Source organism: Anabrus simplex, chromosome 6 (genome assembly GCF_040414725.1).
Source record: "Anabrus simplex isolate iqAnaSimp1 chromosome 6, ASM4041472v1, whole genome shotgun sequence".
Classification (NCBI taxonomy): Eukaryota; Metazoa; Arthropoda; class Insecta; order Orthoptera; family Tettigoniidae; genus Anabrus; species Anabrus simplex.
In genome coordinates this window covers 117,689,024-117,711,613 of record NC_090270.1, presented here as the reverse complement: position 1 = coordinate 117,711,613, position 22,590 = coordinate 117,689,024, and the positions used below count along the sequence as shown (strand labels likewise).

At 40.2% G+C, this 22,590-nt stretch overlaps 1 long non-coding RNA gene across 1 annotated transcript in view; it reads left to right on the top strand.

The window, feature by feature from the left end:
- The window catches only part of LOC136875528 (uncharacterized), a 46,737-nt gene extending 26,442 nt beyond the window's left edge, over positions 1–20,295 (top strand). The window contains exon 3 of the long non-coding RNA XR_010860458.2: positions 19,257–20,295. This is a non-coding gene — a long non-coding RNA (uncharacterized lncRNA). The remainder of the gene's footprint in view (positions 1–19,256) is intronic.
- The last annotated feature ends 2,295 nt before the right edge of the window (positions 20,296–22,590 follow it).

The following is a 22,590-nucleotide window of genomic DNA, read 5'->3' as shown; positions in this document are numbered from 1 at the left end:
CACCTATCACCCGCCTTTTTGACAGCCGTCATCCACCATCTTTAATCAACAGAGCACAGTGCTGCACTCTATGTGGTGGCGGCAATTTGAAAAAATCTATGTGCTCTTGTTGGGAAACAAAGCCACGTGCTTTTTTGACAGCTGTCATTCGCCATCTTTGAGCACTGTGCTGCGGGCAATTTCGTCAGCTGTCATCCGCCATCTTTAATCCAGAGAGAACAGTGCTGCACTCTATGTGGTGGTGGTAAATTCCACGTGCTTTACAAACCTATGCGCTTTTCTGACAGCTGTCATCCGCCATCTTTGAGAACAGTGCTGCCCTCTATGTAGCGGTGGCAAATTCCAAGTGCTTTACAAACCTATGCGCTTTTCTGACAGCCGTCATCCGCCATCTTTGAGAACAGTGCTGCCCTCTATGTGGTGGTGGTAAATTCCACGTGCTTTACAAACCTATGCGCTTTTCTGACAGCTGTCATCCGCCATCTTTGAGAACAGTGCTGCCCTCTATGTAGCGGTGGCAAATTCCAAGTGCTTTACAAACCTATGTGCTTTTCTGACAGCTGTCATCCGCCATCTTTGAGAACAGTGCTGCCCTCTATGTAGCGGTGGCAAATTCCAAGTGCTTTACAAACCTATGTGCTTTTCTGACAGCTGTCATCCGCCATCTTTAATCACCGTGCTGCCGGGTGACGGCAAATTCCACGTGCTCTTGTTTGGAAACAAAGCTTTTAATCCAGAGAGAACAGTGCTGCCCCGGTGGCGGCAAATTCCACGTGCTTTACAAAGCTATGTGCTTTTTTGACAAAAAAAATTCTGCTCTCGAGATACTTACCGAACAAGACGATACTATACTTACGAAACTGCTCATCACCTTCTTTCTTCTTCTGTGAGTAATAAACAAAAACTCTATCTTGCAAATAAGGAGTGGGAGGAAGGTAATACCTAACCTAAAATAAAAGAATATGCCAATTCTACATTATTTATTTACATCTTGTATGTACAAGTTTTATCTCGAATCATTTTACCCTAGTGATGTTTTGCGTACTTCTCGATGCAATTCTTGAATGTACAAGTTTAGACTTGCCGTACTACACTCTCAGCGTACCTCTTTGTGATGTAAGACAGCGTAACGTAAGTACACACACACCTCTAGCATAATGTTTATGTAAAGTAGTACTTATCAATACTACTATGCCCCCAGGCTAGCGTGTTGGTAGAATTTGGAATGACAAACCGCTTACAATCATCGCTATTAAGGGCTACCTTACTAATTAAATGTGTGTACAACTGGTGCTTCTTGCTTCTAATGACAGACATTTGCTTATGCAAAACAGGTGGATTACTTTTAATGCAATTGTTATAGTTTTCAAAACTTAGCTGATTCTGAACGACATTCTTTTTAACCCCCTTCAATCTCTTTATTTGTAATTCATTTAAGAGTTTTATGCAATATGACTTGGATTTAGTACCTACAAATGAATCGATAATATTCCCAGCACATTCATCTTTCATTTTACCTAGAACCTTTTTGTTCACTAGCGGTAGATGATATTGATTATCTGCAGGATAGTTACTCGTATCAAACCTACCCAAGTCAGGCTTTATATCATTGTAATAGTCATCAGTTTTGATTTGATAAATAAACGAATCGGTATCTGTGTAGAGCAATTGCGCATTATGCGCGTACTTCTTCATCATATAATCGTAATGGAATTCATACATGAGTGTTTTAGCCAATTCAAGTACTGCAAAGCCGACGTAGGTAGGTTTGTCATACTTAACCTTGACACGATTCATCTGTATAATAACTAAATTCTCATGTATGATGGTGCAGCTGTGGAAATTTGGTTTACTTATTAAATAGTTAGCACCATACCTTTTCTTAATATTATCCCAGTTTGTAATCAATTTTACATCAACGCGTTTGTCAACATTCTCCATAGTCTTACCAAACACACTGTTATTCATGAGCTTGTAGAAATCTTTTTCAAACTCGTTAACCGCATTCGTTCTTAAATTATTGTTCAGATCGATATATGGCTTTAGCCACGGTGACTGATTAAATTCTAGTACACGATGAATTTTGGATAACTTCAAACCATGCTGCAAACACTGTTTTAAATTTCGGTAATGAATGATATACTTAGATTTATCGCATAAATTAGCAATGAGCATTTTCGTCGTTGATGCAATGTACGGGGACTTCATATTTTCAGGGCAGAACGGTAGGTCATTATGAGAAGTGTGTAACTCTTTAGGATACTGTAAGTCAACTTCGAGGAAATAACCTTTATCAGCTTCATCGCCTAGGGCGTGTAGCTGTAAAGCATCAATTTCGCACTGCGTCAGCCAGCGGAAACCACTCACCGGTAGATGCTGACTCATCGCCCACCCATACTGATTATTAGCATCCAGATAAACGATATACTGAGATTCCTGACTAGAATCGAAACTCGGCATGTACTTATTATTAGCCCTCGAATATCGTCCGCTGCACTGACTCAGACCGCCTCGAATGGATGCTTTTATAAAGTGCACCATATCGATATCGGTTAGCAGTTCCAAATTCACACGCGTGTATTTTAACATCGCGTCCCAACTTAACCCAGGTGCAGTAAAATACTGACATGGGTCAAGGCTGTAGGTGTTCATGCAAACACAGCGAAAATTTTCAAAAACATCAGCTAACAAAAGTACATCTGTCTTTAAATATAAATCGGAGTATTCACCCAGCGTTTGAATGTGGAACTGCTCCCAGATATGTTGTGCATGTAAATAGTCATCATCACTAATATCTGCTGAATTCAGCGAGCTGTAAAAGGATTGTTTCGATGGTAAGGCACGTTCTTCGAGGCGGTCTAAGCAGTCGAGATATTCGTAACAAAAAACACCCTTACGCCGAAGTAAATTAAACTGCGCTTCTTCGGGGAAAACGCGTCGAATTTCCGTAAATTGGTCAGGCTGTAAATGACTAGAAAGTTTATCGAGGCTACTCGCCATAAAGCGAAACGAGTCAAGGAATCTCAGTTTTATAGAATGCTCAGCATCTACTTTTACAGACTTTGCAAACGCAATGTACCGCTCTTTATTCTGAGGGATTATATCTACTTTTTCATCTGAAGCTCCAAATTGTGAAATGATGAAATGAGAGTCGTAACCAGATAAGTTATGAAAAATTACAGGGATGAATTTAGGAACTCTATACTTAAGATTACAGCTATAATGAGCGGCACATCTGTAGAAACCAGTTAAATGATCATGATCAAAAACTTTAGGGTCATTTTCGGAAAATTCCCCATCACAAATGCTACACTTTGTAGCACGTTCATGATCATTTAACTGAATTTCGGTGAGTGGCTTCATAGGAATATTACTATTCAGAATACGACCGAGACGAACTGCATCACTTTCAAGTCTTTCTAAAAATACTTTAGCAGCATCATGTCCTCGATACAGCTCTAACTTGTTAAGCGTACTATCGTAACTACACTTGATGTAATACGCGAAGCTATACGGGACATGCATGTGCGTAGTATTAGTGAAAGAGTTGTCAGGATTAGGTGAGCACGTGTTGCATGGCGTGAGGATGGCTTCAAAGTCTGCATAAATCACGAACGGTACCCACATCTGCTTGTGAAAATTTGTAAATTTTAAAACATTATTGCCTGTAGTAGGTATCTCTGTACGTACATGATTGCAGTCATTCTTGGAGTGCTTCGTTAACTGATCTTCAGTTTTAAAATACTGCAAGCATCCATCACATAGCCACTTTTTACCATTACGTTTTGACAACTGACTGCCAACAAGTCTACTCAGATTTTTAATCCAGCAAAAGTGGCTATTCTCACTGTTTTCAATATAGAGTAAATTAACGTGAGTACTCTTCTTATGACATGTATAATACAGAGGACCTACTACAGACTTTTTCTCTACACCATATACATTAATACTAATGTTATTTAGTTCCTCAAAGTGCTTAATATCCTTTATCTGTACAGGAAATTCTATACTATCGAAATTTAGCTGCGTTGAATAGTGTGGATACGATGATGTTCTATTCGCTACATTCCGTTTCACAGGATTTAAAGCTGACATCACCGCCCATGCAAAACATGCTTCGTCATTGTTTTGGATGTTTACAACAGCTTTTCTTCGCTGAATCCATGTCGGCAGCTCAATGTACGATGAACCTCGCATGGGATTGTACTTATTGATGTTAACTTCTAGATACATTATTTCAACTAAAGCCCACCCTGATTCCTTTTCCTGAAATTCCTCGCTCTTAGTTGAAATAATGTTAGAGACATCCCTAAGTACATCACCAAAATTAGTCGACTGACTTATGACAAAATTCTTCGTATTAAATGATTTAATGTCCGTTATTTCGGATTCATCCGTGCTTTTAATGTACAAGGCGAAAAGTTCAAAATTAACTTTAAATAAACTATGATTGGACAAAGATTTAGCAAGAAGCTGTTGTACATCCGGTTGAACGCAATTTAAAAAGTTTGAAGTGCTCTGAAACTTTTGACTGGTGCGAATTCGGTAACTAGCAATCCTACTTTTAAATGCTGTATTAATTTCCTCGATGTTTGCGTTACTACCACTTCTGCACGCATTATTTTTATGCGCATTACTCCGTAAGTGCCCCTGAAAATGCGAAGATGGTACATCAGTGTTACAGTGCTCGCAGTGAATAGTTTGAAGTTCATGATTTTTTCTAGGTTTTTTACTACTAGTACTTTCTACAGCTACATCAGTAGCTGCACGCTTTTCCCCTACTACTACCTGAGGGCAAGTAGATATTTGATGTACCTCTGCTAAGTGATCCTCATATCGCTCTACGTTAGCGAAATACACACTACAAACTTTACATAAAGCAGATGTTATGCTAGGGTGTTTTGATTTCATATGGCGCATGAAGTTATCACGCCTTGCAAACGTTACATTACATTCCTCGCAGCAGGGGGGCATCTGTTCATGATTTTTTCTAGGTTTTTTACTACTAGTACTTTCTACAGCTACATCAGTAGCTGCACGCTTTTTCCCTACTACTACCTGAGGGCGAGTAGATATTTGATGTACCTCTGCTAAGTGATCCTCATATTGCTCTACGTTAGCGAAATACACACTACAAACTTTACATAAAGCAGATGTTATGCTAGGGTGTTTTGATTTCATATGGCGCATGAAGTTATCACGCCTTGCAAACGTTACATTACATTCCTCGCAGCAGGGGAACATCTGAAAAGAGAACGACCGATAGAGATTAGGTGAAAGTTACAGAAGAAACCAAGTTTCAGCGTATAGAGGTTGGACATGGCTGTGAGTTAGGTCTATAGCATGAGGATTGAAGAGAACGACTAAAGTTACAATGTTCGGAAGAAACCAAGTTTCAGCCCGTTGAGGATAGACATAGCTATGTGTACGTGTTTGAAATTATACCACGTCTATAGTATGAGGATTGAGGAGAACAACTATTTATCAATACTCTAAAGTTATGGAAGAAACCAAGTTTCAGCCCGTTGAGGGCAGACATAGCTATACCTCGTCTATAGTATGCAAGAACAACTATTTATCAATACTCTAAAGTTACGGAAGAAACCAAGTTTCAGCCCGTTGAGGGCAGACATAGCTATACCTCGTCTATAGTATGCAAGAACAACTATTTATCAATAGACTAAAGTTACGATGGTCGGAAGAAACCAAGTTTCAGCCCGTTGAGGGTAGACATAGCTATGTACACGTGTTTGAAATTATACCACGTCTATAGCGTGAGGATTAAAGAGAACAACTATTTATCAATACTCTAAAGTTACGGAAGAAACCAAGTTTCAGCCTGTTGAGGGCAGACATAGCTATGTGTGCGCGTGTTTGAAATTATACCACGTCTATAGCACGAGGATTAAAGAGAACAACTATTTATCAATAGACTAAAGTTATGATGTTTTAGAAGAAACCAAGTATCAACCCGTTGAGGTCAGACATAGCTATGTGTACGTGTTTGAAATTATACCACGTCTATAGCATGATGATTGAAGAGAACAACTATTTATCAATAGACTAAAGTTACGATGTTCGGAAGAAACCAGCTTTCAACCCGTTGAGGTCAGACATAGCTATACCTCGTCTATAGTATGCAAGAACAACTATTTATCAATAGACTAAAGTTACAATGTTTTAGAAGAAACCAATTTTCAGCCTGTTGAGGGCAGACATAGCTATGTGCGCGTGTTTGAAATTATACCACGTCTACAGTATGCGGGTTGAAGAGAACAACTATTTATCAATACTCTAAAGTTACAGAAGAAACCAAGTTTCAGCCTGTTGAGGGCAGACATAGCTATGTGTGCGCGTGTTTGAAATTATACCACGTCTATAGCACGAGGATTAAAGAGAACAACTATTTATCAATAGACTAAAGTTATGATGTTTTAGAAGAAACCAAGTATCAACCCGTTGAGGGCTGACATAGCTATGTGCATGTGTTTGAAATTATACCACGTCTATAGCGCGAGGATTAAAGAGAACAACTATTTATCAATAGACTAAAGTTATGATGTTTTAGAAGAAACCAAGTTTCAACCCGTTGAGGTCAGACATAGCTATGTGTACGTGTTTGAAATTATACCACGTCTATAGTATGCGGGTTGAAGAGAACAACTCAATTGCTTAAAGTTATGATGTTTTAGAAGAAACCAAGTTTCAACCTGTTGAGGGCAGACATAGCTATGTACGTACCCCGCGTGAGGATTAAAGAGAACAACTATTTATCAATAGACTAAAGTTACGATGTTTTAGAAGAAACCAAGTTTCAACGAATAGAGGTCAGACATACCTTAAAATCTTCGCGCTGCAAACTGTTACTCGGATGTATAAAATGCGTGCGTTCAAGCCTGAAACTCGAATAATAATATTCTGCTCGTACCTAAAAAAAAGAAGAAACATATATGAATGTAGTGTAGGGTGCATCATCTAACCTAATTATCTTTACAACTCAAAGTTCGAAAACATACCTTTTTAAAAAAATGCACGTGCTGCAGGCTGTTACTGGGATGAATAAAATTGCGTACTTTCGAACGGTACCTAAAAAAAGAATAAACATATATGAATGTAGATGTCCAGCGTAGAAGTTGCTTTGCAAATAAAAAAGTAACTAACAGTTCTACCTTACCTTAAGATAAAGGCTGAAGAATAATATTCACAGCAGACGGGAGATGTGTGTGTGTGTGTATGTAATAAACGCATACAGAGAACTGTGAGCACTTCGCGCAGACTGCAGCGGCTAAATATTCTGCTTGTTACCAACCGGATGTGAAAAAATCGCTGAGCTGGCAACTGCGGGTACAGTCGGAACGAATGCAACAAGAGCTCCCACCTGCAGGCTGACGTATTCGAACCTCCTGTTGATGCCGAGGTGTCAGAATTTAAGAGTTCGAGCCTTGGAAAGTTAGCGTGTGATCCTCGACTTCTCGAGGGTACATACGCGGTATTCCTTACCTGTAGGTATTGAGCTAAAGCTAGATCATGTAATGACGATCGCGCAGGCCCCTCGCCTAGCATTTACGGCTTCTAGTTCGAACCCGCTATCTACCGAAGTAGCGAGAATGATTGAAGAATGTTGAGGGTGATTCATTCGTCGGATGGAGGCGTTAAGCTATGTGCAGGCTTCTTCTAGTCGGGGTACGCGATTCAAATCCTGGCAACTTATACCGTCGGGAAGGGCATCCGGCTAGATCATGCAATGACGATCGCGCAGGTCCCTCGCCTAACATTTACGGCTTCCAGTTCGAACCCGCTATCTTCCGAAGTAGCGAGAATGATTGAAGAGTGTTGAGGGTGATTCATTCGTCGGATGGAGGCGTTAAGCTATGTGCAGGCTTCTTCTAGTCGGGGTACGCGATTCAAATCCTGGCAACTTATACCGTCGGGAAGGGCATCTAGCTAGATCATGTTATGACGATCGCACAGGTCCCTCGCCTAACATTTACGGCTTCCAGTTCGAACCCGCTATCTTCCGAAGTAGCGAGAATGATTGAAGAGTGTTTGAGGGTGATTCATTTGTTGGATGGAGGTGTTAAGCTGGCTTCTTCAGTAGGAGTAGGCTATGTCGGGATATAGATTTAAAATCCTAGTCAGGAGGGGCAACCGGTCGTATAAAACTATGGTGTGAGGACGTTAAACCTTGTGCAGACTCCCTCGAAAATGATTTTTTGAGTACAAGACTTGACGGTGATTCATTTGTCGGATGGAGGCAATAAGCCTTGTGCAGGCTTCTTCAGTGGAAGTAGGCTATATGTCGGTACCGGGATATCTAGTTATAAAACCCGCTACAACAAATTTATCGCGTATACTGCGATTTAAAATCCTAGTCAGGAAGGGCAGCCGGTCGTAAAACTATGGTGTGAGGCGGGGTGTGCAAAAAAGCCAGCATTAAGTAAGGGCTGTTGATAGGAGGCGTTAAACCATGTGCAGGCTCCTTCACCAGGAGAAGCCTACATGCCGGTACCGTGCAGGTTCTTTCGATAGGAGTAGGCACTGTGTGTGTTTTAACCTCTCCGTACAATCATGATATTTTACGTTAGGAACTTACATAGGCTAAATGCTACACATTCCGTGGCAGAGCCAGGAATCGAACTCGGACCTCCGAGGGTAGCAGCTAATTACACTAACTACTGCACTACAGAGGAGGACTATTTCAGAATATTTTACAACCTTAATTAGTACTGTGTTTTAAGAGCTTACATGCTACTCAGCTAAGAAGACGTTCGCGAGTTACAAGCACGCCGTGTCCTCGTTCAAGGTTGAGCCGGAAGATACGTGTACAATTTCAGCTAACACATGCATTCCACACAACTCGCTCAGAATGACTGTGCCGATACTTTCAAGGACTGTAGAACAAATCTATAGCCTACAGCATGCATGCCTCTCACCCGGTAGTCTCGGGTTCGATTCTCTTGGGAATAAAAATGTGTTTAAATCACATGAATGTGTTGAGTTGTCCTTCCTGATGCAAAACTAGCAGTATCTAACCTCATACACTATAGTTTTCAACCGGTTGCCCTTCCTGACAACTCGGATTAAGAATCTGTTTTACAACGTCTAACACGGGAATCGGGGATTTACAGCTAGATGCACTTCTTAGATTTTAAATCACGAACTATTGTTTTACGGCCGGATGCCCTTCCTGACTAAGATTTTAAATCGCAAGAATTTGTATTAAGACTAGTCGCCCTTCCTGATGCAAAACTGGCAGTATCTAGCCTCATACACTATGGTTTTCGACCGGTTGCCCTTCCTGACGTCAAAGAACTCGGATTAAGAATCTGTCGAGAATCGGAGAGGATTTACAGCTAGATGCTCGCCGGATGCCCTTCCTGACTAAGATTTTTAAATCGCATGAATTTGTAGGGTTACCCTTCCTGACGCAAAACTAGCAGTATCTAGCCTCTCACGTCATACACTATTGTTTTCGACCGGTTGCCCTTCCTGACAGCTCGGATTAAGAATCTGTTTTACAACTTCTAACACGAGAATCGGGGATTTACAGCTTAAAGATGGCGGATGACGGCTGTCAGAAAAGCACATAGGTTTGTAAAGCACGTGGAATTTGCCGCCACCGGGGCAGCACTGTTCTCTCTGGATTAAAAGCTATGTTTACCAAACAAGAGCACGTAGAATTTGCCGTCACCACATAGAGGGCAGCACGGTGATTAAAGATGGCGGATGACAGCTGTCAAAAAAGCACATGGCTTTGTTTCCAAACAAGAGCACGTGGAATTTGCCGTCACCCGGCAGCACGGTGATTAAAGATGGCGGATGACAGCTGTCAGAAAAGCACATAGGTTTGTAAAGCACTTGGAATTTGCCACCGCTACATAGAGGGCAGCACTGTTCTCAAAGATGGCGGATGACAGCTGTCAGAAAAGCACATAGGTTTGTAAAGCACTTGGAATTTGCCACCGCTACATAGAGGGCAGCACTGTTCTCAAAGATGGCGGATGACAGCTGTCAGAAAAGCGCATAGGTTTGTAAAGCACGTGGAATTTACCACCACCACATAGAGTGCAGCACTGTTCTCTCTGGATTAAAGATGGCGGATGACAGCTGACGAAATTGCCCGCAGCACAGTGCTCAAAGATGGCGAATGACAGCTGTCAAAAAAGCACGTGGCTTTGTTTCCCAACAAGAGCACATAGATTTTTTCAAATTGCCGCCACCACATAGAGTGCAGCACTGTGCTCTGTTGATTAAAGATGGTGGATGACGGCTGTCAAAAAGGCGGGTGATAGGTGATGAAATTGCCCGCAGCACGGTGCTCTGTTGATTAAAGATGGCGGATGACAGCTGTCAAAAAAGCACGTGGCTATGTTTACCAAACAAGAGCACGTGGAATTTACCGCCACCACATAGAGGGCAGCACTATACTCTGTTGATTAAAGATGGTGGGTAGTAGCTGTCAGAAAAGCACGTGAGTTTGTTTCCAAACAAGAGCACGTGGAATTTGCCGCCACCACATAGAGGGCAGCACGGTGCTCTCTTGATTAAAGATGGCTGCTGTCACATGGAATTGTCTGCCACCACAGGTATCTAGCTAAAGAGGGCAGCACTGAGGTTTGCGATGCAAGATGGCTGCTGTCAAAAAAGCATTTTTCAAATTATCCGCCACCACAAAGAGGGCAGCACTGTGCTCTATAGATTAAAGATGGCGGATGACAGCTGTCAAAAAACACGTGGCTTTGTTTACCTCGCGCTAGTTAGGTTAAGTTGGTAGCACTAAGGTTTAGACCCGTCAAGATAGCAGCACTGCCGATGACAGGTGACGAATTTTACAGCTACTGCGATATAGAGGGCAGCACAGTGCTTTGTAGTTTAAAGATGGCGGATGACAGCTGTCAAAAAAGCACGTGGCTTTGTTTACCTCGCGCTAGTTAGGTTAAGTTGGTACCACTAAGGTTTAGGTCCGTCAAGATGGCAGTACTGAGGTTAGCGATGCGTTGTTGTCTGTCAAAAAGCACGTGGCTTTGTTTACAAATCTGTCAAAAAGCATGTGGCTGTCAAAAAACACGTGGCTTTGTTTACCTCATGCTAGTTAGGTTAAGTTGGCACTACTGAGGTTTAGGCCCGTCAAGATGGTAGTACTGAGGTTTGCGATGCGTTGTTGTTGATGCGAGCTGTCAAAAAGCACGTGGCTTTGTTTACAAATTTGTCAAAAAGCACGTGGCTTTGTTTACCTCGCGCTAGTGAGGTTAAGTTGGCACTACTGAGGTTTAGGCCCGTCAAGATGGCAGTACTGAGGTTAGCGATGCGTTGTTGTCTGTCAAAAAGCACGTGGCTGTCAAAAAACACGTGGGTTTGTTTACCTCATGCTAGTTAGGTTAAGTTGGCACTAGTGAGGTTTAGGCCCGTCAAGATGGCAGCAGTGAGGTTAGCGTTGCGTTGTTGTCGATGACAGCTGTCAAAAAGCACGTGGCTTTGTTTACAAATTCAAATCTCGCGCCAAAATTCAAATTTCCCGCCAAAATTCAAATTTCCCGCGGGCGGCGGCGGAGGAGGAGGCGTGCGACGGAGGAGGCGCCAGAACTCTCCCATTATACTACTCATGGTCTGATACAAATGGATTGTATCAGATATATATGAAATAAAAAAAATACACTTCGATTGGTTCTGACAAATAATGCATCAAACTGTTCACAAGAGATCATTATTAAGAGATAATAACATTTTAAAGAATCCTGGAATGGTGCCGGACCATCGGGCATTCCGGACTGTTGGATGCCGGACTAATGGAATTCTACTGTATGTAGGGCTTACTGTTATTGCCGTTTAAATGTATTTTGAACGCTCTATTGCATAGCATGTTGTTCAGCAGTGTTGCAAGGTTCTTACAGGGAATGATCTTCAAGAATTTCAAAATCATCCCTTGTCGCCATACTGTGTCATAAGCTGATGTCAAGTTCACAAAAACAGCGATGGTCTTCTTCTTGTCTTGAAATCCGTTCTCAGTGTGGCTGGTGAGTGCCAAGACCTGGTCACAGCAGCTTCGGTTAGGTCGGAATCCTGCTTGTTCAGTTGGTATGTGTTGGAAGGCTGTGGTTGAGATTCTGTTGTAAATCATTCTTTCCATTAACTTGTAGCAAATACTTAAGAGTGCTATTGGCCTATAATTTTCAGGACTATCTCCACTTTTTCCGGGCTTTAGAATGGCAACTATTTTAGTTCTTTTAAGCAAGGATGGAAGCCTACCACTTCTTAAGATGTCATTAAAGAACATAACTAACCACTGTAGAGTTCTAGGTCCACAATGTTTCAGGAATTCTGGATGTATCCCATCCACTCCTGCTGCTTTGCCTGGTTTTATTTCTTTTAGAGCTGTTGAGATTTCTGCAGTTGTGAATTCTCCTGAGAACTGGGGGGATGATTCAGCTGAGAATAGCCTAGTTTTTAGCTCTTTCTTGAGTTTTTTGATTCATCTTTATTGACATTTTCTGGTATTTTGGATAGTTTGATGATTCTTTTAGCTACATCTACTGGAGATACTTCTGAGCTCTTATTAATATATTTGGGAGTACAACTTCCAAGTTTTCTAAGAAGAGTCCATACTTTTCTGCTTGAGTGTTGGAAATTCGTGCTTGCTGTCATTGAGTTCCATTTATCTTTTGTGGCAGAATCTAGGCATTGCAATAGTTCATCAGCAGCGACTTCTGTTCTGTTGCTGATTTGGTATTCTTCGTAAAGCTCATCACATCTTCTATTTCATCCGGGGATATATTCTTTTCTAAATCCTCTGGGAATGTGTTTCTTTGCTATGGAGCATGTTAAACTAACAAATCGCTTATAGTTGTCCAGTTGGGGTGGAATCCACTGGATATTGTGATCCATCTCATTAGTAAACGCTTCCCAGTTTGCTCTTTCAAAATTCCAGCGAGGTACAGGTGTTGATCTTATTATTGGGTCTTCAATGCCAGTTTTTAAAAGAATTGGTCTATGCTGACTTAGGAGAAAATTGTTCAGTACTTTCCTGCTGCACTGTAAAGGTCTTCTGTGCTCGTCCTTTGAAACAAAACAGAGGTCTGGGTTGGTGTCCTTCTTCCATCTTCCTGAGTGAAAGGAACCTCTCTCTTTTGCATCATACACAAGGAAAACATCTTCTGTTTCAGACCATTCTAACACACCAAGACCATCTGAAATAATATCTCCATACCCCCAGGAAGTACTCCTACTGTTGAAATCTCCCTTAATGGCTGCCGGATGATTTACATTCTGGATGGCTTCATTACACCAAGGTTGAGATGGTGGTTTGTAAATGTTTACTATTTCCAAATCTGCAACTTTAATCCTGGTGGTGAAAATGTTATCAGAGCCGATGTCAAGAATTTTTATTTGCTCAATATTATTTTGAATGTGCGTAGAGATGCCATAGTTTTTATGGAAGGTAGCTGCAACAAGATTGAATCCTGGTAGTTTACATCTGGAGTGAAGTTGGTTTTCATTCTCGCAATGTGTTTCTAGAAGTAGTACGACATCAACATGGTTGTAATACCAATATAAATGGTCCGTTATTGGACATTATAAATTTTCCAGCTAACTCATTCCTGGTTGCCAGCGTTTCGCCCCCATGTGCTAGGTTAGGCTCGTCAGTTGGTACCTAGCACACCTACCAAGACGCATGGCTAGTGCATACCGTGGAGGCCACTGCAAAGGCTACTTGAAGCCACCGGCAGTGCCAAAGCACTATGAGAGACTTTGTCCCACTACCAAACATTGATGCCTGCTTGGCCATCAGATGATATAGATGTTGATTCCTATAGGGAAATTCCAGTCTATGTCAGGAACTCTCTGAAATTAGTTCTTTAAAATGGAGCTTACTTCCTCTCTCTTACCTCCAGCTCCTGTAGGACTTAATTCCTTTGGAAAGGATGTTCCATTCTGGGATTTAAAACACAGTTGTCAGCAGCTCCAGGTATGTCGTATGCAAGATCAGCTGCATAGATTTGTTCGCTACGCACTCTCTTCCTACACTTAATCTTGTAAAAGTAATTCTTTCCTAAGTGGTTGGCATTTCAAAGTGCATAAATACCATACATTAGATTCTGGTCAATAGTAATAGTGGCATGTTAAGCAGCCCAGCACAAAATTATGACACACTATAATGTCTCTTCAATTGGTATAGATTTTAATTGCCCATTTGAATTCTATATAAAGAAAACCCTTTTTATATGACTGTCGATATCATTATCATAGCACCTCTTGCTTTATGTGGATTCTGAACCATAGGAATGTAACTTTCTCACATTAAAAAAAATCCCATATACATCGACCAGAACTATGGCTTACTTGGGTGAAAAGCCCATGACAATGTTGCTGTGTGTATTACCATGGTGTCTGTTTTAATGTACATATTTCAGAGTTAGTAGGGGTGGGATGAGAAATGAACTAACTAGGTGAACATTTCAAGAAAATATAATTCCAGAAGTAGTTATTCTTGATATGATTCCCCATACAACTTGGAATTCAAACGCACTTTCCTTATAATATTGGCAAGTAGGGATGGGAATTCTCCTTGCTTGAGAGTTTTGAATCTAGCAGTCAAAATATTGAGTAAAATTGAATAGTGTTTTGCTCTCTGTGCACGTGTGCAAATCACAGCATGGTCAATGCAGGACTCAAACACTTTGAGAGGATCACATTTGAGGTTAATCTGTATCAGTGCTGTCACATTCATAGGAAGATATATGGCAACAATGAGTCCATCATCTCTAGTTAATGAACTTTTGTTTGGATCTGAAGGTGCGTTATCCAAAAGCAGTACTCCTTTCTGTGGTAATCCTTTGCTCTTAAGAAATTTTTCTTTCTTCCAGTACGAAATGTTCTTGAAACCACTTGAGGAATATTTCCCTAGTTATCCAGGCCCTCTTCTGATTGTAATAAACAACAGGCATGGTTTTGGCTTCAGTCCTCTTGGATGAACGGGGCTCCTGGCTTTCCCAATCATTACAAGCTTCATTTTATGATTTCCAGAGGCATTTCTGCAGCACATGATTGTAACATTCTTTTGAAGATTTATATCCAGGAGCAGACTTTTCCTTTTGTGAAACGAGAATTTTTGTAGGAAGACATTTCCACATTAGTCCTGACTCATCAGTATTATAAATTTGATCAGGAAGAAAATTTTCTTCTATAAATTTCTTAAGGCTGCTGCAAAATGATGCAGACGCTTCTGTATTTGCACTAAGATGCTGTCCTTCCACCCTTAATTGACAGATAGCCACCCCTGATGAAGCATTAAAATTGCCCTCTAAACCTAGTGCTTTATGAAAAAACTGGCTTTCTCGGAGCACGTTACTCGAAATCGGTATTCCTTCTGCTCTCTTCTGGTTAAACCATTTCAGGAGTGCAGAATCAAGCTCCCGATAAGAAGATGTTCTCAGACAGGGTAGGGCGTGGAAACTTCCTGTCTTGAAAATGCAATAAAACACACTACATGTTTCATTCAACTTTATTATTTTCTGCCTACCACGCAACATTGGAAATTTGAATTTACACAGTTTTAAACACAATATTAAATGTTGCCCTCCATTGTCAGTACACTGATACTGTCGACTTCGAAAACTTTGAGTCACATTTTCGAATATATCGACCAAGATATTGTCAATTTCGGCTCGGATGTTGTTCCGTAGGTCATCCAGGGTGTTGGGATGATCTTTGTAAACTAGGGACTTGAGATAACCTCATAGGAAGTAATCAGGAGGAGCTAAATCAGGCCAGGGAGATCAGTCGTTCAAGGATGGCTGCTCTCAAAACACCCATGGAAACCCTAGAGATATGGGCTGTGGCCTCATCTTGTTGAAACCACACATTGTCAGGATCCATTTCTTGAAGAGCAAGTCAAAATAATTGTTGGATCATTGTCACTTAATGGTTTGAATTGACGGTAACAGCATGACCGTTTACTTGAAAAAGTATGGACCAATGATCCCTACTCTTGATATGGCACACCATACCGTGACACGATCCGAATGAAGGGGCCTCTCATAAAGTTCTTTGGGATTTGTTGCACTTCAATACTGCATGTTTTGATTATTCACACAGCCACTGAGGTGAAAATGTGCCTCGTCAGAGAACACAACTGCGTTATTCGGCAAGGTGTCACGCAGCTGTTCATATGATGTTTGTTGGGTTACATAATCCTGCTCCCTAAGTTGTTCGACCCCAGTCATTTTGTACGGATGAAAATGGAGCTCACAGTGAAGAATTCAATGAAGAGAACAGAACGACATCCCGTTTATGCGCTGAGCGCTTGGGTGACTGCAGAATTGATACACAAACTCTGTCCATATTTTCAGGTGTTCTAACGGTCTTTGGAGGTCCTTACCTTTCTTTGGAGACATTCCCTCTTTCTTTGAAGGCATCCACCCACATTAAAACACATTTTCGATCAGGAACACGACCTCGGGGAGGATTATTGGAGTGACTACGAAAGGCACATTGCAGTGCAATCACTGACCGACCACTAGAGAAATACACCTCCACGGCAAAAGCGCGCTGCTGCTTCGATCAAAGCATGTTTGCGACTGAGACGGGCGGAAACACAAATATCCCACTCCGCCCCTTCCACTGAACCCCTTCCCAACCCCCTCCTCTCCCCACGACCTTCACCGCAACATGTTCAAAACAGGAAGTTTCTGTGCCCTACCCTGTACTTTTCTGTTTCGTAGAGCTAGAACCATTATCGCAGTCCCTTGTGAAGGCTATGAGTTTTTGAAGATTGTTTTTTATTTCTTGCACTGTTTGCACTCCTATTCCACAATCACAGGTGAATTTGCTTGCAGAGACTCCATTATCTGCCAGCCCCGTGGTGTAGGGGTAGCGTACCTGCCTCTTACCCGGAGGCCCCGGGTTCGATTCCCGGCCAGGTCAGGGATTTTTACCTGGACCTGAGGGCTGGTTCGAGGTCCACTCAGCCTACGTGATTAGAATTGAGGAGCTATCTGACGGTGAGGTAGCGGCCCCGGTCTAGAAAGCCAAGAATAACGGCCGAGAGGATTCGTCGTGCTGACCATACGACACCTCGTAATCTGCAGGCCTTCGGGCTGAGCAGCGGTCGCTTGGTAGGCCAAGGCCCTTCAAGGGCTGTAGTCCCATGGGGTTTGGTTTGGTTTGACTCCATTATCTAATTTTTGAATGATATCTAATTTTTGTTCGATTGTTAGCACTACTCGTTTACGTTTTACACCAGACATTTTTCACAGCACAATGTACCGTATCTTACTGTCTGACAATTTATTAACAGCTGTTGACCATTTAAGTGAATCCATCAATGGAAGGCAGACAATACTTGCCTTCCAGCAACCTTGAAATAAGCCTACCCCTACCTCCTAACGGAACTTACATTTCACTTTTACAAAACAAGACAGGACAATGCAAGAAGTGCTGTCACAAAGTACCGTACTAAAAATAACTTACCCCCCCAGTGAGACTACACTGCAAAAATATGTATGAAAATTGCTGTAAATTCAAAGGTATTCAGTTTTATAGTATTTTTGATAAGGCAAAAACATGCATGGTTAATCTGCAAACTGGATAATGGAGAACATACTGTACTTGTTTGCAGACAAAGGAACAAAGTAGAACAGAATGTTGTTTAAGCTACAAATGCAGTGTACAAAGCAGAAAGGGTACTAACCAAAGCTAGAGCGCCTTAAGATGTTTTGTAGCCTGTAAAAAACTAATATACTGAGAACAACTACTACATTGCACTTTATTTTCTGGGACTTCTGTAAATTATTTGTAGACTCATGATTTTCTTTTGGTAGTCCTCAGTGTGCATTAAAATATTATGGTCTATCCCGTCCGTCATAGATCAAATGCTTCATCTCAAATGAAATGACAGATTTTGTGGGCTGTCTGAAAGGTTGGCTAAGGTAAATGTCTGTGGTTTGCTCATTTGCAGTGAATGGAAGACCATTCCACCCAATTCATTTCGTTGACCGAGATGTCTGTGCATGTCAGTGTATCGTAATAGCAGAAGCATGCTTACTCTTCTTGAGAGTCTCAGAAGATGCACTACCGGGCGAGTTGGCTGTGCGGTTAGGGACGCACGGCTTTGAGCTTTCATTGCAGGTTATAAATTTCATCTTTTTTGTCCGTATTGAAGATCTACTTGTGATACAAATTCTTATAATTTTGTTAATTACCACCTATTCAATACAATAAAAACGTAGTACAAACTTACATATTTATTAAGATGTTTATATGGTACATGTTTCGCTCCTTTTTCGTGAGCATCATCAGCCAACTATTATTCATTGTATATTGTATTTTTTATTTTTTAAACAATTTAAAAGATGTTCACCAGATGAGTTTCGTCGATAAAATGTTAGATAGATTTTAGACAAAAAGTTTTAACTTAAAGACATAATTTTATTGTTATATGACTTGTAAAATATTATAAGATTTGTCAATTAGTTTTATAGGAATAATCTTAATCCAAAAGAACTGTTTCATGATCTTATACAACCTTAAGTGAATAATAGTTGGCTGATGATGCTCACGAAAAAAGGAGCGAAACATGTACCATATAAACATCTTAATAAATATGTAAGTTTGTACTACATTTTTATTGTATTGAATAGGTGGTAATTAACAAAATTATAAGAATTTGAGCTTTCATCCGGGAGATAACGGGTTCGAATCCCACTGTCGGCAGCCCTGCAGATGGTTTTCTGTGGTTTCCCGTTTTCACACCAGGCAAATGCTGGGGCTGTAACTTAATTTAGGCCACGGCCGCTTCCTTCCAACTCTAGACCTTTCCTGTCCCACAGTCGCCATAAGACCTATCTGTGTCGGTGAGACTTAAAGCCACTAGCGAAAAAGAAGATGCACTCTTATTCCCCAATAATGTGTGGGCATATATGTATTTGGTCAATGGGTTTTTGTTTTTCTGAACACTATCTAAATTTATTCTACCTTGTGTGTCAGTGGCAATTTTGTTTATTCAGAAGTAACATGTAGGAAAGATAACGTGGAGCATTTATATAATGCAACTTTAAGCAGTAGGTGAAGATGGGCTTGATAGTGAAAATAAACTAAGTCCAAAATGTAAACAAGATATGTTGAATTTTTGGCTGATCTGCAATATTGTATTTTTTTTATTTGATCTCTTGTTGCATTATAATTGCTTCTTGTTAACTTTCCTACATTAGGAGTAGGTACTTACCTAATTGATTTTATAATAAATTTTTTTTTTTGAACAGGACACTCTGCGATTCATAGAAGTTTCGACGCTGGGGCTGGACACTCGAAATGAGGTGTTGGACTTAGGTGATATTTTTAAGCGATTTTTCTCCCCAAATTGCAGAAAATTTGGGAATTTTGCTATAATTTTTTTTATTTTTCCTTGTATTAAAGCAATTTTTCCATTTTATTTTTGAACTTTGCAATGAAATATTGATTTTGTATTTAGATTTATGGAGCTGTATTGAAGGAAAAAAAAAAAAAAAAAAAAAAAAACTAAGTCCAGAATGTAAATAAACATTTTTTGATGCACTACTGCATTTAAGAATTATTTAATGAACCTATGTATTATAACATTATAGGAAGGATTGAATGACCAGGATTAAAAGGTGAATTTCTCATAATACAGTGTTTTATTTAATATAAGTTCTATTTATTTTTTATCAGGCTTACATTACATGTAAAAACTATTGACAGCATTGTTTTTAAGTAGTGGTAAGACACATTGATCACACTTCAATCATTTATGATAACTGATCTAGGATTAACTAAGAAATATGAAATAATTAGCTAATAACATACTGTATGTAACAAAGGTTAATATCTTAATCCATATGATGAATCTTTTCAGTTATAATTGCAATATTTAGAAAAAATAAAGGCATTTGACTCCAAGGTCTTTAACTAGAGCCATGCCAGAATGTCATGGCATTCAAATGTGCAGGTAATAACTCAGGCTAGCAGGAAAGAAAAATTGCCATACAATGAAGTTACCAGCTGGATAATTTCAAGTAACACCTTTCAGAAAGTCATAGATAAATCCATTCTGCATACCAAAACAAAGCCCATGCACAACTGCCACAAATTTCCAGCTGAGCTGTTTTTTACTAGAAATCATTTTAAAAAGTACTTCCTTGCAAATACACCATAAACCTGTTCATTTACAGATGACTAAATGACAAAATGGAAATATCCAAAGTACATTAAAAAGAAGATTAAAGCATAACTTTTTTATATACTCAAAACTGGTTTCATAGAATTCTTTACTGCTTTATTATAAGCAGGAAAGAATAACACTATTTAACCTTAAGAACCATTTTGTAACAATCCAAAGAGCAGTCAGAGCAATATAGAACCTCTATTTGTACAATGTGCTGAACACAAATTTGCCAAAAATTTGGTAAGGCCTGAGCACAAACAAAAGTAAAACATTTCTTGGTTAGGTAGGACAGTGAAATTTATTCTCTTCTGCTTCAATAGTGGTTTTATGATGCAGAATGCATGCCCATGTCAGCATTTCCTGGAAAGAAAAACAAATTTTAAATTGACATATACATATTGAGAAAAATATTGACAAGATGTTTGTGCTACACATTCAGGGAAATATGAATATGTACACTGGTGCACTAATATTGGCCTGCAGCAAAAGATGTAATTTTATATATTCTCAAAACACAAGGATCTTCATAGAGTGGGTAGCCACTAATCAAAGAGATTCTTTAAATTCTGCCATCTGCAGAGTATGTTCATCCCATTCCAGAGGAGAATTTTGAAGGAAAGCAATCTTCTGCAACTGCCAATTGCACACTCAACTGTACAATTCTAGAAGGAAGTAATGACCCATCCCCATAGCCACAAAAGTGAAAGTCCCATACAGCATGCTACAAGGGGAGATAGCAAGTTCATGGAGTAAATCCACACTGATGTTATTGTAATTAGATTTCAAGGTTAATATGAGACTGGGCAGGGCATATAACACCAGCTCTAGAAAGCTAAGAATAATGGCTGAGAGGATTCACCATGCTAGCCACATGCCACCTCAATCTGTAAACCTTCAGGCTGAGCAGCAGTCACTTGACAAGCCATAGCCTTTTGAGACTATTGCATCACATTTCTTTTTTGGGCACATAAGAGGAATATACTCTTATTTGTCCAACATGTCTCTGCAGCTCAGATGGGGGAAGAGTTTCACATAAGACACTGGTTCAAACCCAACTTCCTATTTTAGTACTGTTACAGGCAATGTGGTTGCAGTTGTATGGCTCTCCTTACAGCAATGTAAAAAATCTAGAAGTATTTGTGCCTAACAACCCATAGGCTTTTAGACCTAACATGGCCCTGGGCAGACAGGAAAATAACACAAAAACAAAATTCACAATGAACCAGTTTTCTTCCACAAAACAAAGAGGAAACTAATAAAACATACCAAAGTATACAATTCTAATATTTTGTCCACATGCCCAGGACTTCCAAAATTCATTGGGTTGTCCCTCAGCATGGAATCCAGGTTGCAGAAACAGTCCTGATCCTGGGAGAGATCTAAGCTTGAGAACTTTATCCCACAACTAGCCTGCATTCCTCAGCAGGTTGTGTGTGGAAGCTGAACCCGTTTCAGTATCACTCATACGTTCTGCGACTTTCACGTCCAATGACTTGACCATTTTAGAACTGATCTCGGGCAGCCTCTAAAATCACGCCTGAAGGACTTCCGGCGTGGTGCGCTGGATGGTTATTCTGAAAGAAGAGAAATAATTTGGTATAAGGAAGAAATGTTTTCTCCATAATTTATTAGCAGTAAACCCACCATGAACACACTCCAACAGACCAGGTCCATCACAAGAGATTCATCCCCAACATGACACTAAAGCACTCCAACTGTGGTCAGATTCACATAGTGTGGATCATTTCTGGTATGAGGCTTATGATCAATTAATACAGTGGCCACTTGTCTGCATTTAAAGCTGTCCCCCAGGTGGCAATTTCATGTTAGTTTTTTTAAATCTAATAATGTTTCCAATGATCACCTCTCCAATCTACTTTCTCCAAACTGACAGCTGAGGCTTCACAGTCCACAGCTTGCTCCTGTCATTGCCTGCTTCCCAACAGCCCTCCAACTTCCAAGGTTACAACCAACAGTTTATCCCTCTGTGGATCAATGGTAGTATGTGCCTCCAGATCTTAAGATTGTGGGTCCAAATCCACCAAATGACTTTTGAAGGGCAGAAAAAGTATTCAATGCTATATGTTATACAATGTCAGCATGTGAAGGACTTCTGATGACATTTGGTGTTAGAAACTTTAACCACAAATCATCAAAAAGATTTCCAACTTAATCTACTACAGTATATGGTAGACATGCAGACAACATAGATGGAGTTTTCAAAATGCCTGCACACTGTAGAGATGCAATATTGTGATTATCATTTATTTAAATGCACATGAAAAGAGCAAAAGTGCTTTCATGTTAGTAACAGTAATAGATTTTTTATAAGTGAAGTGTAATATAAAAAATAAACTGCAGCACAGATTGGGAGCAAGCATGCTACCACTGAGCCAGCTGGACACTTTGCTCAA